The sequence below is a fragment of the Marmota monax genome, unplaced genomic scaffold, assembly GCF_021218885.2.
Source record: "Marmota monax isolate L192 unplaced genomic scaffold, Marmota_monax_Labrador192_F-V1.1 WCK01_AAM20220418_F8-fsc00024, whole genome shotgun sequence".
NCBI classification, from domain to species: domain Eukaryota; kingdom Metazoa; phylum Chordata; class Mammalia; order Rodentia; family Sciuridae; genus Marmota; species Marmota monax.
Genome location: NW_026695224.1, coordinates 33357667 through 33378256, shown reverse-complemented (window position 1 = coordinate 33378256; position 20590 = coordinate 33357667). Strand labels below are relative to the sequence as shown.

At 59.1% G+C, this 20590-nt stretch overlaps 1 protein-coding gene across 6 annotated transcripts in view; it reads right to left on the bottom strand.

Annotated features, from left to right (window-relative positions):
* Nucleotides 1-13967, bottom strand: part of Kiaa0513 (KIAA0513 ortholog) — a 50775-nt gene extending 36808 nt beyond the window's left edge. For 4 of the 6 annotated variants that reach the window (XM_046434617.2, XM_046434622.2, XM_046434618.2 and 1 more), the window contains exon 1: nucleotides 13866-13965. The gene's annotated coding sequence lies outside the window, so the exon portion shown is untranslated. Of the gene's footprint in view, nucleotides 1-837; nucleotides 1350-13865 lie in introns of those variants that run through there. The other 2 variants (XM_046434619.2, XM_046434620.2) reach the window with 2 other exon arrangements.
* Between the last annotated feature and the right edge of the window lie 6623 nt (nucleotides 13968-20590).

The following is a 20590-nucleotide window of genomic DNA, read 5'->3' as shown; positions in this document are numbered from 1 at the left end:
CTGAGGTCTTTCAAATACCCCCAATACTTGGAAACAAAAATTACAGGACTGGCTCCAGAGGTCTTTAGTGAATGCAGCTGTACCTGTGAGAACTACCACATAACGGGAACCACTTGGTCGGTCTGCACATCCCACTTCCAGTGGTAAGATACAGAGTGTGTGTACGCCAATACCCCTCGACACGCACACGCACCATACATAAAGCAAAAGCTCGACAGGGCCAGGGGCGGTGCCCGTGTCTTTACAAGGACTGGCAAGGCTGAGGCAGGAGGAGGGCAAGGGGGAGGCCAGCCTCAGCAGCTTAGTAAGACCCTGCCTCGAAATAAAAATGAAAGAGGGCCAGGACGTGACTCAGTGGTAGAGCGCTGGCCAGCAGGCACGTGGCCTGAGTAACTGAAACAGACCAACAAGAGCTGTCCTCAGAGGGAATGCTGAGGCCTGCTCAAGGAATCCTGAGGAGCCCGGGCAGGAGGGGAGGGGAGGAGGGGCCGCAGAGAACCCCTGTGGCAGCTTCACTCCCAACGGAAACAACAGAGCTCCGCAGCACTTGGAAACCAGACAGCCCACGCCTAGCCCCAAGGCCCAGGAGGAAGTCCCGGGAGCGCCCCTCCCTGCCAGCCTGGACCAGGGCCCTGGCTGCAGGGGGTGCAGCTCTCCCTCTCACCCCCTGCCGGACCCTCTGGAAGGACCCCCGCCATCTCCTGGAGGGTGGACCTCGCCTCACCTTCCTTGGAATTCTACACGGAGCTTCTCACCGTGAAACGTGGGGCGAGGAAGGGGACCTTGCCCAGCAGCCCCCTCCTGGGCCTGCATCTGTCCGACGAAGGGAAAACTTACTTCTCCAAAACCCTGCGCCCAAGGTTTGTCGCAATTCTCCACAACCAGCAGACACTGGAATCAGGCCCAGGACAGGGAGCAGGCGGCCCACCTGGGGGCCAGGCTCCTGCCTGCTCAGCCAGGGGCTCCTCTGCAGCCCAGGTCAGCCTCAGGCGTGTCACGCGGGCAGAGAAATCCTTCTCAGAGACCCATCGGGGCCACAATTGCATTCTAGGACCTTCTCCAAAGAGGGAGCGAAGCCCTGCCAGGGGTTGGCGACAGGGAGGTGTGGAAAAGATGGGAGGGCGGGCCCCAGGGAGCTTTGGGGTGAGGAAACGCTGTCCTAATCGAATGTGGTAGAGATGACACAAAGCTGCACATTTTGAAATGTACGGCAAAAGAGGTCAGATTTTCTGGGTGCGGCTGGTAGCTCATGCCTGTAATTCCAGCAACCCAGGAGGCCACCGCGGGAGGATGGCAAGCTCGAGGCCAGCCTGGGTGACGAAGTGAGACCCTGCCCCACAATAAAAGAGGAAAAGGGGCTGGGGAGGTAGCGCAGTGCTGAGCATCCGGGTGAATTCCCAGTATCTTAAAAAAAAAAAAGGCCAATTTTACTGTGAATTAACGCGGTAGTCCCTCACCTAGCAAAAGGGACCCTGGGACCCCAGCCTCCTCGGCTGCATGGCTGCAGCACTCACCAGGACCTGGCCCAGTGTGGGTCCTAGAGCCCTGTCCCTTCCTCCCAGCTCTTCCTGCCGAGAAGGGGATGAGTCACCCCAGCTCTGCCAGCCCCGGCTCCGGCTCCCGCCCACAGCTGGCTGCAGGAACTCCCGCAGCTGCAGTGCGTGTGAGGACCCTGAAACACAGGGGGGCCCGGGGACACAGGAGGCAGAGTGGGCTCAGGAGGCAGAGTGGGCTCAGGAGGCGGAGTGGGCTCAGGAGGCGGAGTGGGCTCAGGAGGCGGAGTGGGCTCAGGAGGCGGAGTGGGCTCAGGAGGCGGAGTGGGCTCAGGAGGCGGAGTGGGCTCAGGAGGCGGAGTGGGCTCAGGAGGCGGAGTGGGCTCAGGAGGCGGAGTGGGCTCAGGAGGCGGAGTGGGCTCAGGAGGCGGAGTGGGCTCAGGAGGCGGAGTGGGCTCAGGAGGCGGAGTGGGCTCAGGAGGCGGAGTGGGCTCAGGAGGCGGAGTGGGCTCAGGAGGCGGAGTGGGCTCAGGAGGCAGAGTGGGCTCAGGAGGCGGAGTGGGCTCGCTGGCTGAGCTCCAAGGCCCCAGCCAGGGTAGGGGGTGGAGATATGCCCGACAGGGCCTTCTCACCTGCCATGTCTCAGAGGGGTGCTCTGCACCCCAGGGGCCTCTTAGTTCTAAACTGCGCAGGGTAAGGAGCAGCTGAGAGGACAGCCATGTGGGGGAGCCCGGGCCTGGTGGGGGTGCCACATGCAGAGGGTGTCATGTGTGGAGGTGCCATGTGAGGTCTGGCTGACAAAGGCTTCCTTCCCCCCACCACTCAGGTTCTCAGGAGCAAGAAAAGTTTGTCTAAAGGTGTCTGGTCACCCCTGGGCGTGGGCACAGGACAGGACGAGAGTGCCCGGCGGGTAGGGAGCAGTCTGCCACTCTGCAGGGAGGAGTCACAGAGCCCTGGCTCAGCTGCAGCTGGACGCAGACCTCTCTGCACAGGGCTGGGCCCAGGCAGGTGGCGGGGTTCCAGCACAGGGACGCCAGGACCTGGCCCCTACCACCTCTGGGCCCCATCTTGTCCTTTCTCCTGGAGTGATCTACCCCAGTTTCCCACTGTGGCCTCATTTGCTGCAGAATGGGGGGTCCTCCTAGGATCCTCCCCCAGACTCAGCTTTAATGCAGCACATCAGACAGGCTTTGGGGACACAGCAGGCCCTAAACCACATGGAGGAGTCATCCCACCAGGAGCCTCTGATCAGACTGTCCCTGCTGGGTTCTTCCAGAGATCAGAGAGTGACAGAGAAAGGGAGAGGGAGAGGGAGGGGGGAGAGAGAGGGAGGGGGTGGGAGGGAGAGGGAGAGAGAGGGAGGGGGGGGGAGGGAGAGAGAGGGAGGGGGGGAGGGAGAGAGAGGGAGGGGGGAGGGAGAGAGAGGGAGGGGGTGGGAGGGAGAGGGAGAGAGAGGGAGGGGGAGAGGGAGAGAGAGGGAGGGGGGAGAGGGAGAGAGAGGGAGGGGGGAGGGAGAGAGAGGGAGGGGGGAGGGAGAGGGAGAGAGAGGAAGGGGATGCGAGGGGGAGGAGAGGGAAAGAGAGGGAGAGGAAGAGGGAGGTGGGAGGGAGAGGGGGAGAGAGAGAGAGAGAGAGGGAAGGGGTAGGAGGGGGAGGGAGAAGGAGAGAGAGGGAGAGGGAGGGGGAGGGACTGCTTGAGGGAGAAGGCCCTCCGCTGGTTGCTGTCTGTGGCTCCTGACTGCAGGTCAGCAGCGCCGGAGTGCTCTGAGATGAGATGAGCCCTTTTGTATTGAATATCTTCAAGATTTTGATGCCGCTCATTACAGAAGTTATGTTCAGTCACATTTTTCTAAAACCTTTCTTTCTGTAAAAACTCCTCTGAGTACAGATGGGCATTTTCAGACAAGTCAAAGAAGGCCCTGCCACCTCTTCTCTGCAACCTCTGGTACACCTCTGGGCACGGCTGTGAGCCCTGGCCCCCAGGGCCCTGGAGACAGAGCCCGGGGTGAGGAAGCCCCACGGGCTGTGCTTCTCCGATGGCGCACTGCTAGGACTCCAGGGTGCTGACCAACTGAATAGTAGTTGCCCCCCACTGCCAGGCGCCAAGTTAACGCCTCGCAACCTGACTTAAATCCCCAGGAACGCGGAGCTAAGTCTGTTACCACCCCCATTCTCTGGATGAAGACATCTCAGGCTTAGTAAGGTGGACAGTCCACTATGGAGGCAGGATAAGACCAAGTCTAGATGAAGCCACGCAGAGCCCGACGTCACAGCCCGCTGCACGTGGTGTGCAGGGGGCCCTCCCCCATCTGCTGTTGGGGTACAGGTGAAGCCAGGCTTTGGGTGTACCCTGAGTGTCCCCCAAGGGCTCACGTTAAAGGCTCCGTCCCCAGGATGGCACCACTGGGAGTGGCCGTGGACCTTCAAAAGCTGGGGCAAACAGAAGGTCCTCTGCAGGAGTGACCCTGCTTGTCCCCTCTGTGCTCAGGCCTGAGGTGGGACTGCTCCCACACCCACGACGCGCTGCCCTTGCCTGAGGGTGGCCCAGCCCTGGACCAGAACTTCCAAAACTGAGTTCTCAATAAGCCGTTCCTCTTTATGTCGCTGTCCTGGTTTCCGCTGTGGGACACGGGCTGCCTGCGGCACTCCAGACCCTCCACGGGGGCCGTGCACTGGGCGAGCTAACTGCCCTGCGCCAACGCCCAGGGAAAAGGCCGTCTGCAGGCTCCCGTTTGGAGAGGAGCCAGGCTGCTGCTGACTTGGGAAACTGGCATTTCCTCCAAAGCACTGGAGAGTCTGCTTCCCACTCCAGCTGAGGATGGGGCGGGGGGCGGGGGGCAGGTGAGAGGGACAGGGAGCCGGGGAAAGGACAGGCTGGACACAGACTCAAGAGGGACACTGAGCCACAGGACAGTGAGGGGCAGGTGAAGTCAGCCCACAGTCACAGCAGCAACTGCCAGCGTCCCCACCTTCCGCCCACCTTGTGCCCAGCAGGCAAAGGCAGGCCAGCTCTTGCCCTGGACTGGCTTGTCATCTGTGCTTGCACAGCCTGGGACTGCATCCCCCGGGGCTGATGAAGACAGCTGTCACCTCCCTGCCACTCACACCCCCTTTCTTCTTGGCAGGGCAGCATGGGGCACAGACAGGATAGAAGGTGTCACCCTGTAGACTTCGGGTGATTTGACAACTGGTGATTAAGTCCTGCTGGGTCCCAGGAACTGCCATGTGTCCCAGGGAAGCCAAGATGAGCAGCACGAGGCCCCTCGCTTCCAAAGGGGTGCAGAGGGTGACAGGTTCCAAAGGGGTGCAGAGGATGACAGGTTCCACACGTCAGCAATGTGCCGAGCACGCACTTGGGAGCAGAGGCCACAGGAGCACAGAGCCCGGTCCCGCCTGGGCACACGGCAAGAGATTGTCCTTGGGGGCAACTGAGCCGAGCCTGAGTGTGACGGGCAGGCAGGGAAGCTATTCCAGACCCGGAAGGCACACGGGCAAAGTGGCAGGCAGGAGGTGGTCTGTCGTGGCCCCCTGAGAAGATTCAGACGGAGGCGCAGCGGAGGGTGGGGGAGAACTGCGGCCCATTCTTGCATTTGGAAATGTCCCTGGCACCTGAACACTGGAGCATACTCAGCCGCTTCTCCGTCCTCTCTTTCTGGGCCTTCCCATGGGACAATTGTGAAAACGCAGTTCTGCACCTCAGTGCCCCTAGGCGGAGGGACTCCTGCTCCTGGGAGCCGGGGTGGGGGTGGGCAGACTCTGCAGGCGAGGAGGGTCCTGCTGGAGGGCTGCCTTGGCTTCCGAGGCAGCTGAAGAGCCCTCAGGACCATGTCAGGCGCAGGGGCTCTCGGGACAGCTCCGGAGCCCCCCCAGAGCCCCCCTCGGCAGCAGGTAGTCCAAGGTGCCCAGGGCATCCCTGAAGGCAGCTCCCGTTCAGCGTGTCCTTCCAGGACAAGAAACGCAAGGCAGGAGAGGGGGGTGGAGCTCCAGGCTGCTGGGCACTAATGACCTTCCTGATGTTTCCAAGGCACCTCTGAGCCGGCGGCCAATATGAGCACATGGAGCCACCAACGTGCTTCTTGCTGCCAGCCGTGGGCTGAGTGCTCCCTGGGGTGGCTCCCCTGTGCAGGGATCCTAGGGGAACCTCTGGCCTTACCCATCACGTGGCAGGAGCACCCCAGCTGTGACGACCACATGTCCCCAGACATTGCCCCCACCTGGAAATCCCTGCTCTACCTAAACCCCGAGCGGCAGCAACTCCAGAGTCTCATCCTCCAGCTGCTCCTGCTGCAGACCCCTCCTGTAGTCCTGCGTCACGGCGGATTAGGCCAGCAGAGCACAGACTCTGATGAAAGTCTCCACAGGAAACAGTGTGTTTGGTTCCAAGGAGCTTGTGCGTTGAGCTGCAGGGTGAGAACAGGCTCCACGTGGGTCTGCTCAGCCGCCCTGTGAGGAGTGGGCTCCACCGGCTGTTCCTTTAGCCATTCAAGAGCCTCCACCTGCTCTTACAGCACTGCAGAAACCAACGCCCTGGCCCACACGGCTTCAGGGAGCCTACCCTCTAGTCAGAGAGCAAAGGTGTCAACAGAAATCACAGCGCACAGCTCTGAATACAACAGGAGTATCTAACGGATCAGAGCTGAGCAGCCCACTAGGCTGGCCGCTGGCCACACATGGCTGTGAACAGACAGGGATGTGCGGACCACTTGGGAGTTCAGGCTTTAAATGAAAAGAGAACGTAAAATGTCTTCTTGATAACGTTGATGCCAACTGTGAGTGGAAATGAGATATTTTAGATTCACTGGTTAGACAAAGTCTATTAGCAAGCCGGTGCAGGGGTGCACACCTGTAACCCCAGAGACTCAGTAGACTAAGGCAGGAGGACGGCAAGTTCAAGGCCAGCCTGGGCAACGCAGCGAGACCCTAAGCAACGCAGCGAGACCCTGTCTCAAAATAAAAACAAAAAGGGCTGGGATGTGGCTCCGTGGCACAGCACCCTGGGTTCAATCCCAGCACCAGAAACAATAACAAAAACTAGTAACAAAATGAACGTCATCTGTTTCCTTCACTGTCCACATGAGGCTGCTGGACGGGGCTGGGCTATGCTAGGTGGGCAGGTGCTCCTCCTTCCTGAGAAGGCTCTTCCACCGAGGCCCAGAACTGCGGCCCTCAGAAGCCATGAAGGGGACACGCAGCCTTGGCAGGAGTCTGGCCACTGTGGGACCAGAGCGTTGGCTCCTGCTGCGCCAGGCTGAGGGAGGGAGTGGGCCGGGCCTTTGAGGCCTGGTTCTGGAGGCCAAGGAAAGGACTTGGGGATATGTCCCAGGAGCCGTGGAGAAGGTTAGGGTTGAATCTGGAGAATGCCATGATCTGCCTTTGATTCTAGGAAGCAGCTGCCCCTGGCCGTGTGTGCATGGAGTGGACTTCACAGCAGGGAGAAGAGAGGCAGGACCCCACTGGGCAGCACAGGCTCCCTGGGGAGGTAGGAGGTGGCAGTGGAGAGGCTCCTGCTCGCTGCCCACGCCAGACGCACCTGGGACCTCAGCTGTCACAGAGTCGCGATGGTGCCGTGGACGCCTCGTCCCCCAGGAGGGGACAGCGAGGCCCTGCTTATCACGCTGGGCCTGGGATTCCAATGTGACCCCGAGGTGAGGAGGGGGCCACCTGCCTCTCCCCTTCCTCTAGGGACTGGTTCCGTTTCCTTTGTTCCATTACAAACCTGGTCTGCCGGGCTGGCCTCGTCCCTCTCCCTCCCCCTCCCCCTGCTCAGCCCGGGTGGGGCCTGGTCGGTGGGCCGTCTCCTCCAGGCTGGGTTTTGCTCCCTGGCGTCCTGGGCCCACCCCACCCTCCCTGGCCTTCAGCGTGACAGCAGCCCCTGGAGCTCGGGCTCTGGCATGTTCCACCCCCACTTGCTCCTGTCTCCAGATCCTCACTTGCCCCAGCTCATTGGCCACTTGGTGGCTGTGAGTCATTGGCTCTGAGTCACACTGGGCTGGGACACAAAGGCCAGAACACACCTGGGCGGGAAGGACGTTGCTGAAGAGCTGCTCAGGGCTGCGTGACGCTGGGCGGCGGGCCCCAGTGGGGTCAGCAGCCAGGAGGAACCCCCCTCTCCTTCCTCTGCTGGAACTCACCCCCGCAGGGCACAGGCCTGGCCGCCACCTCCCACCTGGGGCAGGTGGAGGCTTCCAGGGGTGCAGACAGCCCTGAGGACAAGCGGCTCTGCTCCACGCAGGCTCCTCCCTGGCCACCAAGCCGCAGAGGGTCAAGGAAGGCTGGGGGGCCCAGCTGGTGGCACCAGAACCCGCCCCAGATATGGGCCTGGGACAGACGGGTGTCGGTGGAAAGAAGGACGCAATGCAAACGAGCTCGGCCGTGGCGTCCACAGGATGCCCAGCGGTGCCCCCCTCACTTGTCCAGCCCCCAGTCAGAGGTGGGTCTGCAGGGCAGGGGGAGCCGGGAGGCCAAGGTGCGGAAGGCACCACACTCCCTCAGGACCCAAACACCCAGAAACACCCACCAGCAGCAGGAGCAGGGGCTGGGACGGCCGTCCATGACCACGGTCACCAAGGGCCACGGACTGTTCGATGCCTGTATATGAAAAGTCCCGACCCCACAAATCCCTAGAGACAGGAAGCAGATTAGTGGTTGCCAGGGCTCGGGGAGGGGAGAGGAGCCAACGCAGAGGGGTTTCTGTTTTAGGGTGATGGAAGTGTTCTAAAATTAGACTTCGATGATGGTCGGCCACTCGGTCAAGTTACTAAAAACTGAAGGGTCCACTTGGAACAGGTGCGGGATGCTGCACAGAGCACCCCGACAGGCTGCGGGAAGAAAGGACGACATGAAGGAAGGAAAGCGGGGCGCTGCCCCGTCCAGGGCCCTGGGGCCAGAGGGAGCCGGGTCTCCACCCAATCAGGCCACAGGCCAGGAGGGCAAGGTGGGCAGAGGACCCCACAGCAGGGTGTCGCTCTCAGAGGGGACGGCTGAGGACGCTGGGGACAAGCTGGCACCCAGGGGGCCTCCGAGGCACTGAGCCTGGGGAGGGATCAAAGCAGACAGGACGGGGAAGAAGCAGGGCCCAGGGAAGGGTGGCCTGGGTCTGTGTGGTGACAGGGACAAGCCCCATCTCACCCTGCCCAGCTTCTCATCGCGACAGCACAGGGGCCCCCGAGTGTCCTCGGCAGGGCTGGAGGCCACCCAGCGAGTAGGGAGCAGGTGGCTGGGCTCCGCGCAGCAGACCCAATAGACACGTGCCAGGGCCAGGACCCTCGGGACAGAGAGCCACCTCCTCTCCCCCTGCTTTCCTTTGGGTCCTCGGTCCACGTCCCACCACGTGAAGTATAAGGAGAAGAGCTCTGGAGACCACCTGACCAGAAGCACTGTCCCCACACTGACCCCTGTGCCCCCTGGGGGCGTCTCCTCCACACCTTCTCCCCCTGTAAAGCTGAGCAGGGACCCGGTCAGTGGACTCCTGGGGAGAAGCCCGTCTGCGGGGAACTGCAGAGAGGGTTTTTTTCCTTTTGAAGGAGGAGGAAGGAAGGGCTTGGGAGGGAGGGCGCAGAGGTGATCGGTAAGGGCGCTCAGGGAGCCTCTGCTCTCTGGACGGGGTCGGAGAGGCCGAGGTGCCCCGGAGGAAGGGGAGGGGACCTCACTTTCACTGGCCTCTCTTCATGTCACCTGAACCTGGCTGCAGCTGCAGGACCCCCGAGTCCAACAGCACAAACAGATCTCAGCAGGAGAGATGAGATGCCAGCGAGGTGGGGTGCCAGTTTGGAACGCAAGGGGCGTGAGGGCCCAGATGCCCGTCACTGTGGGTCGGTGTGTCCACCACCAGCTCTGCCCACCACCTGCTCCCACGAGAGCAGCCGCCTGCACTCCTGCAGGGCTCACTCCCAGCTGGACTGGAGATGCCCCGAAGCCCAGAACCAGCTCCGCTGCAATAGACCTGCCCACCGCACGGGACAGCGCGGCCCCTCCTGACGGGCAGCCCAAGGCTGGGTCCCTCCTCTCTTGCTGAAGGCCAGGAGCTGCTGCCCCTCCATGACCTGGACAGCATCAAGCCAAAAGCTCTGGAAGGAACCCTGTCCCTGTGGAGTCCAGCCTCCCATCAGTAGGGTAGAGGCCACGGGCGTTAAAATCTGAGAGCAAGGAGACTCGTCCGGGGGCTCTACAGTCACCCCGCCATCTGCTGTCTTGGTGCCCTGGGGCAGGTCACTGGAACGCTGGGACCTGCTCTCTTCTCGGGGAGCATGTGCCCATGTACCTACAGTCCCTCACCTCGAAAGCTGAGAGGTTCATTGATGCTCCCCGTAAAAATACCCAGTAATTACCCCTAAAAATAACCCTAACCTCTGCCACATTTTCCTTTTAAAATGTCACTTGATCTTGAAGTTAGACGGTATCACGGGGTGAATTGTGTCCCCACAAAAAGATACACTGAAATTCCAGCCCAGAAACTGTGCGGAACTTATTTGGAACCAGGGCCTCTGCGGGTATGAGGCCAGGAGGGGCGGGCGGGGGCAGGCGGACCTGTGTCCAGGAAGAGACTGAGGCACAGGGAGGAGAGATGTGGAGACAGAGCAGGGAGCCTGTGGCCCTGTGACCTGAGGCAGAGTCTGAGTGACGGGGCTACACGTGGAGACGCAGCGGGGGTCACCGGCGACCACCAGAACCTGGAGAGGTGGCGGTCTCTCTCTGAGACCCCAGAAGGAACCCGTCAGCCACCCTTGACTGGGGACTTCTGGGTTCCAGAAATGGAGGGAAGAAAGCGCTGGTGTCTTGAGCCTCCCAGTTTGTGGTACTTTGTTCTTGTGCCCAAGAAAGTGGAGCCCGAGGGTCACTGGTTTCCCTACCACCTCCCGCCCCAGTTCTGCCCAGTGGTCGGGCGCCGCTCTACTGCCTCTGGTAAGAGAAAACCAACTACTGTCCACTGCCTTCCACCCTGAAGACGCCTGGCTGTCTCTCCCGCCCTTGGGAGTCCTCCCCGAGCACCTGCTGTAAGCCAGGCACTGTCTGCATTTGTGCTGCACCAACAGGAAGAGCTGGGGCAGCAGCGAACAGGGAAGAGATGTCAGAAGCATTCTCTAAAAAGCAAGGTCATTTCTGATATAGTTTTGAAGAAAATAGAACAATGCGATATAACAGAACAAGTGGGCTAGGGACCAGAGGAAAAAGGGACATCATTTGATTGTTTTAGGGAAGGTCATGCTGAGGATGTGATATTGAAGCAGACCTGAATGACAAGGAGGTGCTCATGGGCAAATCTGATGGCGGTCAGAGCCAATGCAAAGGCCCTGTGGCAGAGTGAGCTGGGTATGCTAGAGGCCCAAAAAGAAGGTGGGACCTTTGTGAGTGAGAGTGGTACCTGCTGAGCTGGAAAAGCAGGTGAGGCTGGCCAGGACCTGTAGGTCACCTGGCAGACCATGGGAACAGGTGTGAACTTCTCCACAAGGGAACTGAGAAGCTTCAGGGAGAGATGGAATGGGGCAGGCGATCGAGGTCCAGAAGCTGAAAGCTTTCTAACTATGAGGTCTGTCCTCTGGTCCTGGGACGTTGTCAACCACAGCTCCCAAGACCCTCCTGGCTCATTAGCACAGGTTTAGCACTGGAATGAAGGGCAGCGAGTATCCTTGTTTCCCCCGGGTCCCTCACCAAGGTACTGTCACAAGAGAACACGGCATCCCGATCAGACAGCAGGCGGACCCTCTCGGGCCCAGGTCTACACTTCACCCATGTGGCCCCAGGTGGCCCCACTTTTAGTGCTGTTTTGTACCCTGACCTGCCCAGGCATGGTCAGGCCCCCTCCCCAGGAGTCCTCGTGCCACGCAGGTCTGGAAAATGGGACGGAAGCCTCTCTTCCTCAAGAGAACAGCTTGTCCTTAAAGGGGAAAAAAAGAAGTGCCACCTTCCCCAACAATGCCACGTACAGAACACTGGGTAAACAAACACGGCACCTCCTCCCCGCAGCCCTTGTCTTCCGGGAGGGGACAGGAAAGCCACCAGGGCAGGTTTCCCTGGAATGGCCTTGCTCTGGCCCCACACATCTGAAGACACCTGGGCCCTTTGGAAACCCAGGCACTTGAGCAAAGCGCACGTCCTGCTCCATTTCTCAACCATTGTAAACAAATCTGGGTTGACAGTGCAGCTGTGCTGGCCAGCTTGGGGTGAGCTGGAGAGGGCGCTCTGCCCCAGGCCTTTGGGGGAGACGGGGTGTCTGGCTGGAGGCCCATTCCACCAGATACCAGCTCCACCTGCACCCCTGGGGGCGGCTGCCTCTCCCAGCCTTGGCGGCTGGGATTGACACCACGCTCTGTCTGTACCAGCTGAGCGGCTCTGGGTACGCCAGCCCCAGCTCCATCAGTGGTATGGGAGCCCCAAGTCCCAGGCTCATCTAGAAGATGGATCGGGAGCTCTGGAGCGCTTTGGAAGGGAGAGCTGCTATGGGCGGGGACTTCCCTCATCTCTGTGCAGTTTCTTCCTGCTGCTGGGTGAGTTTTTAACACGGCTTCTGATATTCCTTTGAACCGATCATTTTCCTTTTGTGAAAGGAGGCGGGGGTGGAGGGAGGAGGAACTAGGAGGCAGGCATCGGCATGACTCGCCCACCTGAACCTTTCCTAGGGCCTAAAGAAGCCCCCTTCACCTGGAGCTGCCATCAAATGACCTACCTTTGGAGGTACAAAGCCTGGTCATAAAGAGAGCGGCACATCTGCTGTTTGCAGACTCCCCACGAGTGGGACGCTCCAGCAGACCCCCAAGGCCAGTGATCTATCCCCATCATGGGTGGCTTCTTGTTGCCTTGAGGTGTGAGATTGTCCAATAGCAAGACAGACACAAACCATCGACAGACAACCACCAGAAACCCAGGACAGCCACACAGAGGCTAGAGATAACCTGCCCATCACCAACCAATGACTCCCTGTGCCTGAGTCCTAAGCCACCTTCATCTCTAATGGAAAAAGAAAATCTCACGAGTCAACTTTTTCAGCGAGCTGATCTCGACAGCCCGCTGCCCTGCGCTTCATAAGGCGTCCACAGCGCTATTTCTGAACAAAGTGGAGATAGAACCCCAGGCAGCTGGAGGGGAGATCAGCAGAACAGGAGGCTCCTCCACTGGTGCCGACGGAAGGCACTCCACTCACTCCGCCTAGGCCCCTTCACTCAGGGTCAAGCATTTTGGCCATCCTGCCTCAGGTCTAGGGCAGAGGCCGCCTCCGGTCAGAGGAATCAGAAACACGAGCATCAGGCTGGGGGCTGGATCTTGGCCAGGCGGGCGGCCTGGGTCTGGACACTCTCAGCTTGCCTCTAACACTGACTCACCTCAGGGACGGGTTCCGTGGTGGGCACCTCCCCTGTGCCGGCTCAGAGGTGAGTCCCTGCTCAATCTGCAGGTTGGCACTCATGCCCGGCACTGACCCAGAGAGGAAGAGGAGCTGGCCACTACAAAGCCTCTTCCTCTTCCCCTTTTGATCTTCCCCCGTCCAGTCAACCTACAACCTAGGGAAACATGAAGCCAGTACGAGGGGGCAGGCACCAGTTCCAGGAAGACCAACACCTGGACACTGGCTCCGCTCCCTGAGCCAGCTGTCCTCAAGGAGCTACCAGAGCCACATCCACATTGCTGTGCCCTCCATAAACCCCTGTGCCCTCCATAAACCGCTATGCTCAGGGACCTCAGGAGCAGAGAGGAGCGCTGCGGGGCACCGGCAGAGCTGACGGGGCAGCCCCTGGGTCAGGGACTGCTTTTCCTCCACCCGGCCTGCCAGCCCAGGAGCACCAGGCTGCACCCTCAAACCCACCACTCACACAAACTTGACCCACAGCCCTGCGCCCAGGTCCTAGCCACCCTCCCAGCAGGTCCTTCCAGGAGTCTGGGTTTCCTGTTTTCCCCGGAGTCTACACCCCAGTTCCACCCCGAAGCCGCGGAACCACAGCATCTGCTGACCTCAGCCAAGGGGCAGCCCCTCTCGCCATCAAGTCCCTTTGCCCTAGTACCCTGCCTCCTGCAAGCCAGAACCCCGTCGAGACCCCGGCTCTCGAGGACCCACGCCCTAGGCAACCACGGACCCTTCCTCCACACCTGCCCCCATCCTGCTCTCCCGCGGAGACCCCCTCGTTGTCATTCTGCGAACCTCGACCTGTCACCTCGAGGAGGTCCCAGCCTTTGTCGCCCAGCGGACACCCAAACCCTTGCCAACCAGGGGAGACCCACGTCCTTGTCGCCCCGCGGAGCACCTCGTCCCGCCAACCCGCCGCGCTGCCATCTGTCACCCCTAGCAGAACCCGCGTCTCCAAAGATCCCGTCCCGGGCACGCAGCTCCCCCATCACTCCCGGGCCACCCCCTCGCGAACCCGCAGGCGACCCTCGGCCCTCTCACCGTGGCGGGCGGCCGGCAGGCAGAGGACCGGGCTGCAGGCGGGCGCCGTCCGGTCGGCGGCTGCGACGACTGCGCCGAGCGCTTGCAGCCGGGTCCTTCCGAGGCTCCGCGGCGAGCTGTCAGTCAGCCGGCCCGCCCCGCCCGTCTGCGCAGGCGCGGAGCCCGGCCCCCGCCGTGGCGTCACGGGACGGCGGCGCGGCCTGCGGAGTCCGTCTGGTCGGCGGCTCTTCCGCGGTCCTGGCTCGGGGCTCCCCGCCGCGCAGGAGCAGTTACCTGGCCTCAGGGCTGGAGGAGGAGCCCCGCGAGGAGCCGGGGCCGCGGTGCTGGCCCGGTGCTGACCCGCTGTCCCTGGCCCGGCGGCCGCACCTTCCCTGCACCGCAGAGCCGGGGTCGCCCCAGAACCGGGGTCGCCCCAGAGCCGGCGTCTCTGCACAGCACCAGAGTCGGGGGTCTCCGCACAGCCGGAGTCGCACCAGAGTTGGGGTCTCCGCATAGCCGGGGGTCTCCACACAGCTGGGGGTCGCCCCAGAGTCGGGGTCTCCCCAGATCCGGGGTCTCCGCACAGCCGGGGTCGCCCCAGAGTCAGGGTCTCCGCAGAGCTGGGGTCGCACCGAAGTGTGTGTGTGTGGGGATCTCTGCACAGCCGGGGTCTTCCCAGAGCCGAGGTCGCTCCAGAGTCAGGGTCTCTGCAGAGCGGGGGTCGCCCTAGAGCCGGGGTCTCCCCAGAGCCGGGGTCTCCGCACAGCCGGGGATCGCCCCAGAGCCGGAGTTGCCGCAGAACCAGGGGTCGTGGCAGGGCCGGGGTCGCTGCAGTTGTGGACGGGTCTCTGGATGGTGAGGCGGGGTGCTGAGCGCAGCCCGAGGCCGGCTTGCGTGTACCCAGAAAGCCAGTGTCTTAAAGACGTGGATGCCCTAGGATCCCCAGTTCAGCATCTTTCCAGGAACACGATAAACTGGAGGCCCCCTTCAGTTTGTTCCACCAGAGAAACAGACAAAAACCTGAGCTGCCTCCCGCGGAAGCCCTTAGCTCTAGAAGGGAGCGGAGAGACGGACACCCCTACTCGCTGACCTTGGGGTCTGTCGAACTTGGCTCCGGCACCCAGCAGAGTGGAGCTTCTGACTCCGCGAGTTGGCTCTGCCCCTCCGGTTTCTGAAGACACTCCCTGAGCCACCGGGCTGCACCAAAGTGCTGCTTCTGGGGGGCTCTGCTGAAGTGAAGGGTCAGCAGTGGGGCTGAATGTGTTAGACCCAGGTGGGACTCATGCTGGGGACCCAGAGTTCTGCCACTCAAGAGAAAAGAGGACAGTGTGCTGGTGATGCAGGGTCAGCCCATGCATGCCCCAGGCTGGTCCTGGAAAGATGGCCTGTTGACTGTGGACTTGCTTGGAAAAGTTTAAGGGAACAACAGCGTTGGGAACTGCAGTCCCACAGGGTTGGGGACCTTCAGCACCGAAACTGTTCCGGTTCCTCCTGGTTTGCTTGAGGAGCTGGGCATGGCCACTGGGGAAGAAGCTTTGTCTCAGGGTGCCCAAGCTTGGTGTGAACTCAGGAAGGGAAGGTAGCCTTCCATTCCCTCAAGTGGATACTATAGAGAAGTGGCATACTTGATCTCCGTTGGGCTCTGCCTGAGTGTGTCAGAATACAAGTGCCATCTTGGGGAACTTGTGGGAATGGGGGACTCCTGCAATGGCTAGAGGGATACCCCCTTTGAGTGGGTGAGCTGGACGCTGCACACTGACTGGACAGTCCTGATTTGATCTGGGCAATACCAGTGCTCTCACTGAAAAAGTGTGAGTTCACTGAGGTCAGATTCCATTTGGGGGGACATCATTTCTCCTCAAAGGACTCATGCAGCTCTCTGCCCCTTCATCAAAGGTCTTCTGACCTTGCCAGAAAGCTGAACAGAGACATATGAACATGGCCATTTCAAAAAAGAGGAAGAGAGTTTGCAAACCACGGACTACCAGCAAACTCCACATCAGGCCTGGGAAATAAATATTCAGGACAGACAAGTCATGGAGATCTGTGACCTCTCCAAAGAGAACGCACCAAGGACAAAGACCACGTTTTGGTCAGTTAACCTTTTTTCCTGCTGTGAAATGTATAGCTAAGGAAGTATGGTGGACACTATTTCTGGACCCAAAGGTGTGATTTACCAACATTTTTTCAGTTATAAGTGACAAAAACTCCATTTGAGATGATTTTATTATTAATTTATGTATTTTTTATGATATAGGGGGTTGAATCTGGGTGTACTGTACCACTGAGCTACATCCTCAGCCCTGTTTATTTTTTGTGACACAGTCTTTTTAAATTGCTCAAGCTAGTCTTTTCTTTATATTTATTTTTTAGTTGTAGTTAAACATCAATACCTTTATTTTTATTTATTTTTATGTGGTGCTGAGGATCCAAACCAGGGCCTTGCACATGCCAGGGGAGCGCTCTACCGCTGAGCCACAACTCCAGCCCATCAAGCTAGTCTTAAACTTTTGATTCTCCTGCCTTAGGCTTCAGAGTAGTGGGATTATAGGCACGTGCCGTGCCATCACACACAACTTCAAGTTGGTTTTTAAAGAGAGAATGTGATGCTGGGCGTGGTGGTGCACACCTGTCACCCCACCAGCTCAGGAGGCTGAGGCAGGAGGATTGAAAGTTCAAAGCCAGCCTCAGCAACTTAGCAAGAACCTGTCTCAAAATAAAAAGGGCTGGGGGTGTGGCTCAGGGATTGAGTGCCCCTGGGTTCAATCCCCAGTACCTGGAAAAACACAAACAACAAAACCTCAAATAGAGGATGAGTCCAAATAGGCAATTACACAAGATGCAGCAGCGGGTGCGACTTACTATCAGTTGTTTCCACCCAGCCACAGGCCTATCTTTCTCTCTCCCCTCTTTCTAAATGACCACCACCCACTTAGTGGCTCACAAAAACACAAATGTATTATCTCGCAGCTCTGGGGGTCAGGTTCCAGAATCGAGGTGTCAGCAGGGCTGGTTCCTGCTAGGGCTCCGGGAGGGCTCCTGGCTCGGGCCACTCCTGCTCCAGAATCCCAGTGCTCTGGGTAGTTCCCCAGGCTTTCTCCTCCTTTTGTCACAGGAGAAGATGTCTCCAGAGAAGGGTCCTAGGAGTTCCCAGAGGGGGAGAGCTCAGCTTAGGGCCAGCAGGGTTCTTGGCATTCACGATGGAGAAGCACTTCAGCACCAGCCACACAACGGCAGAGACAGAGGTTTATTTGGGAAGGCCGATATGTGTTCAAAGGAGAGTGTCTGGAGAGTGAGGAGTCCTGACTCAGACTGGGGGTCTGACCTTTACAGAAGGGCTGTTCCAGGGGCTGGACTGGAGGTGAAGCCGGGTGGAGCCGCACAGTTTTCCTGCGCTTGTGTATTTCCCTCATTTTACGAGGGCCAAGGTTTGCAACTGTGTTTTCTGCATCTCCTGTAAGATTCCGCATTTCTCTCTCCTTGTCCTAAATCCCTGTCACTTTTACTGGGAGCACAGCTGGCTGTGCCTAGTGTCTCTGCCTGGGCTCTCCTCGTGGCTCCTTTGGTGTGTCAGGGAGCACCAGGAGGCCAGCAGTGCCCGATTCCCTGCTGGTGGAGTCTCCTTACCCAGCGGTGAAGGTGGTCACGTGTTCTCCCTTGCACAGTTCCCCAGGAGCCCTTACCCTGCGGTGTGGCGCAGTGACGGCAGTCTGTCTGTGACACTCCATCCCCTTGACCTTCCCTCTCTCCATCCTTGGTCCTTTTCAGCCTGCAAGTGCGGTCAGATCCTCCAGCGGCCTCCCTCCCCCCCTCAGATAAGGCCAGAGGTCCATCACTAGGCCCTGTCCAAGCTCCTTGGCCTGGCCTCACCACCGCCCTTTGCCCTCCACATGCTGACCCCACACAGGACTTCCAACAGCCCCCGCACCTTCTCACCTCAGGCCTCCCCACCTGCCTCTTTGCCCGAACCCCCTTCTTCTGCCACCCCACACTTAACACCCACACCCTTCCTAGAGGAAGCTTAGCACAAGACCCTGACCAGGTCAGGTGCCTCTGGCCGCCATCCCAGCACGTGGTGTCTTTCCTCTGTAGGGACAAGCAAGTCTGTCATTTTGCTTGTGTGGGTGACACCAGCTCGACACCACTCGTGTCCGCAGCACCTGCTCATTTAGTAACTGCTGAATGCATCAAGGAGTTTCAGGGCGCAGGAGACCAGAAGAGGCCACCGAGGTGACTTCAGGGCTCGCTGCTGGGGGGCTCAGTGGATGGGGTGGGAAACTGACTTTGGGGGACCCTGTCGAGGGCAAGGGAGGCAACTGGGTGCAGAGCTAGGGCCGCAGGGGTGTGGCCAGCCAAGGAGGCAGAGCCAGGCAGGTGACGCTAGGCTTACCTGTCCCTCAGCTGCCCCAGGCGGACACCTGGTCCACAGGGAGGCGAGGATGCTGTGCCTCTGAGAACAGGACAGACGGGCTGAAGCCTGGCTCGCCACCTCCCTGCTGGACCTCTCGCGGCCTGTTTGTGAGCTCGCACCGCCACCCTGCGTGCTTCCCAAGGGCCTGCTTTTATGGGCCCTGGGGGCAGCTGTGAAGGCACCAGCAGAGCTCCCCTGGGGGGAAGAGTGAAGGGTAACGGGGTGAAACGTGTCAGGGTGTCGGGAGCCGGGCAGGGAGGGAGGCAGACACCCACGCCCCATCCTGCCTTCAGTGACTGTCCACTCTCCACTGTCCAGGCTCCACCCAGCAGGCTCCACCCACAGGCCAGGCGAGGTGGCCAGTGCCAAGAATCCAGGAACCATCTCACCACGATGATTTAGACCTCCTGGGCCTTGCCGACCCCAGGGGCTGGAGTCGTCCTCTCTGGCCATTGACAAATTCACCACCACAAACCCCACTCCTGCCTGAAGTGGGAGCCCGCGGTGGGGTGGTGTCCTGCAGCGGACGCCTCACAGCCAGCACCCTGGCCGAGAGGTGGGAGAGCAGGGAGCCCTGCCCTGCCCTGCCCTGCCCACACAGGGACAGCGCTGCCTGTTTCTGCGATGGGAGCCTATGGCAGGTGCCTTTGGCATCTCACACCTCTGACTTGGGTCTGTTCTGAGTGTTGCTCAGACTTCATCCTCCAGGCCGCGTGTGTTGCAGGAGTAGACCACAGTTCACCTGTTCTCTAGTCGGTGAGCGCTTAGGTGACTTCAGGTTGGGGTGTTGTGAACACCACCACCAGGGCCTTCTGGTGAGTGCTGGTGTGTGTTCAGTGTTTAGCAGGCATGCCTGTGCCACCCAAGGCAGGTGGCGCTCACCCACCATGTGTCCCGTGCAGCAAACACCTGGTGCCCCTATTTTAGCTGTCTATGGGTATGTGGCTCGGAGCTTGTTGTGGTTTGAGTTGGCATTTCCTTGATGACTAAGGAAAATGCACACTGCATCATTTGCTTTTGCTCCCGTATCTTGCTGATTGTTCTTATTTAATTATATTATCGTGTATTTAAATTGGGTTGGGCAGGGGTGTAGCTCAGTGGCAGGGCACATGCATGCCAAAGACCCCAAGTTCAATCCCCAGACCGTTCCCCCAGCAAAAAAAAGGGCCATGGCTAATATTCCATTTATATATTTATATATATATATATATATATATATATATATATATATATGAGCATACATATCCCTCAACTCTGCTTTTTAACAACTTTAAAGATCCTACATATCAATTCATAAAAGTGCCTCTTTTCTACAGCTGCATTAGGTGTTCCCTGCATGAGGACAACAGTGCCACTAATCTTTGTTTCTGCCCACAGGCCACTGGAGGTGCTCAGGTTCTCAGTGAGAAACTGCTGGGTCAAAGGGCATGCACACTTAATTTTGGTAATCTGCGTTGCTAACTTGCTTTGCAAAGAGCCCAATGAATTTACAAGTGACTAATTGGTGTGCCTTCTGAATATAGGGTACAACTGGCTTTTTTTTTTTTTTTTCAGTGCTGGGGATTGAACCAAGGCTACTGAGCTACACCTATCCGTTTTAAATTAAAAAAAAAAAATTGACAAAAGGTCTCACGGAGTTGCCCAGGCTGGCTTCAAATTGCAACCCTCCTGCCTCAGCCTCGTGAGGGCTTCGCCACTGCATCTGGTACAACCAACATGTTTATCTTTGCCATCAACTGTGCTTTGCATGTGATTCACTCTGACTCTGAGGCAGTCCACGTTTCCTTCTACCTGAATAGAGCCTCTAACTGGCTGCTTCCTGGGAAGTGCTCTGTGGGCCCAGCTCCTGCAGGCTGAGGAGTGAACAGGTACCTACCTGCAGCAGGGAGGCTCTCCATCCTGCCGGCACCAGCAGTGCTAGGAGGTTGTTTGTCTCAGGCAGTCAGTGAAATCAGGGAGAGGCACAACCAGGGTTGAGCCATAATCTTAAAACAGGAAGAGACCTTAGAAATCAAGTCTAATCTCCTAGAGGTTTTTAAAAAGCTGAGGCTTTCAGAGGGGAAATGACTGGCAAAAACACTAGCAAGGCTGAGAAAGAGACAGGAATCCTTGGCGACAGGTGAATTGTTTTGCCAACTGGTGCCGTCCTTTACATGTTTGTGTGTGTGTGTGTGGGGGGGGGGGGAGGGGTGCTGGAACCCAGGGCCTCTTGCATGTTAGGCAAGTGCTCTAGCACTGAGCTACATGATACCATGCCAACAGCCCTTTTCCATATATATATTCGTACTGTGGATTGAACTCAGGAGTGCTTAACCACTGAGTCACACCCCCATCC